This window comes from Alligator sinensis, unplaced genomic scaffold, assembly GCF_000455745.1.
Source record: "Alligator sinensis unplaced genomic scaffold, ASM45574v1 scaffold400_1, whole genome shotgun sequence".
Taxonomy (NCBI): Eukaryota; Metazoa; Chordata; order Crocodylia; family Alligatoridae; genus Alligator; species Alligator sinensis.
The window spans coordinates 3,746,574-3,748,497 of record NW_005841897.1 but is presented as its reverse complement, the minus strand read 5'-3'; positions in this window follow the sequence as shown (position 1 = coordinate 3,748,497).

Sequence of the window (1,924 nt, the reverse complement as noted above, 5' to 3'; positions counted from 1 at the left end):
CCCCGCTTCCCCCTGCTGCCCTGTGCCATGTGGGGGGCTCTGCACAAGCCCCCCGAAGCCCTGAGGCTGCTGCAGGAGCGATGAGTCCAGGGGCTTTTCTCCATTTTTTTTTCTTAAAGGGCTGGAGCTGGCCCAGGTGGGGCACCCATGGGGGGCTGGGGGAGTGAGGGAGGGGTCAGGGGGCTCATGGCAGAGTCCCCAACTGCAGTGTGGGGCAGTGGGGGGCAGCGGGAGTTTCCTCCCACCCACCAGCACCTGGTGAGCACCGGGGCCCTTTTTTAAAGAGCCGAGAGCTGGGGCGGGCAGGGCAGCCATGTGGGGCTGGGGGAGTGGGCGGTGGTTGGGGTGGGGCTCGGGTCCCCTGGTTCAATTCGAATTTGGAGATTTGGCCACCAAATCGGGCTGAATCTCCTCTGAATCAAATCACCACCTGAAGCTTCACACAGCCTTAGTATGAACCCTACTCCTCAGGTCCACAGAGAATCACAAGCTTTGTCCAACCAGGAGCTTCTTTTAGGAGCTTCTTCTTCCCCACAGGCCTCCCTCTAATTGGCATAAAAAGGAGTAGATTGAAGGCCATCTCTGTCTTTAAAACCAACATTCAGCCTGCCAGGATTACACAGAGTGCTCCATCATCTTCTGTATTAAAGGTGATGGTGCCTGCTATCTCCATTCTAGGCCCCTTTGGGAATGCCCTTTGGCTATTCCTATCCAAGTCTATGCCATTAAGTTGGTTATAAATTATAGCCTTCTCATCAGCCAGTTTGCATTGAGGCCCTTCTTATTATCCCTGGTCTGTTATCTTCCTTCTGTAGCAGGGCTTGCCTTTTGGAGCTTGGGTTGAGTCCCAGGCTTGAAATCTTGTTGTTTTGATTGGTGGAGACAATCCACCAATCAGGTGGCAGCAAGAGGAGTGAGGCCATGCCCCTTTCCTGAGGGGAGGGGGACAGGAGTTCTCCCCCCACCCCTGGACCTGATTGAAGACTGCAACACCCAGGTCTGGAAGACTTCGGGGCGGAGCCCTGGAGCGTATAAAAGGAGCTGCATGCCCAGTATGAAGGGAACACATCCGGGACAGAGAAGAGCAGAGCAGAGCTTAGAAGAGCTGAGGGAAGCTGCTCAGCAGGAGCCCAGAAGTGCCCCTGAAGACTTCCATCAATGGGAAACGGCGGATGGCTCCAGCAGCTAGGCTCTCTGGGTGCAGCACGGCACATGGCGTCTGGACACTGGGAGCTGTGTGAAGTGGCTCAGGTCTGCAACCTCTGGTGTGTGGCCAGAGACACGGTGCACAGGCCAGTGCACTAAGTAGGACCTTTGGAGCACTTGGGCGGCTCAGGTCCTCAACCCCCAGAATGAGGCTGGGAGCTCGGTGCAGGAGGCGCTGCATGGAGGGTCTGGGAGCAGACCGAGCATGGGGCTGCATGAGGCAGCCCAGGCCTCCAACCCATAGCAAAATGTTGAGTCCAGGGAGCCAGACAGTGCTTAGGCTACTGAGCCAACAGACAGGGCCAAGCCAGAGGCCCCAGAAGTCCTGAGCAGCGGAGCCCTGTTCCAGGGGCCATCAACCCCCCTCCCTCTCCCCGAAGCCCACTGCAGGCTGTCACAACCCAGTGATTTTGGTGCCTCGGCACGATGGAATTTTCCCGCCACATGAGAGCCTCTTGCACAGCAACGGTTTTTGTTGCAACAGAAAAACCTTGGTGCAAGAGAGTTCCCGCCATTTGAATGCAAATTTGTGTTCCGCTATTGGCCAGTTCTAAATTATTCCTACGTGGCGGCTAGTAATTGGCTTGCTAGCCGTTTAAAATTTCGTGCGACTTCCGCCCAAATCGGAGAACTTTGAGCACGCTGCAGAGTGCCTCTAAAGAGATCTGACTTGCGGCTGAGCTGATCGATAGACTGATCACCTATCGATTCTTCTCCC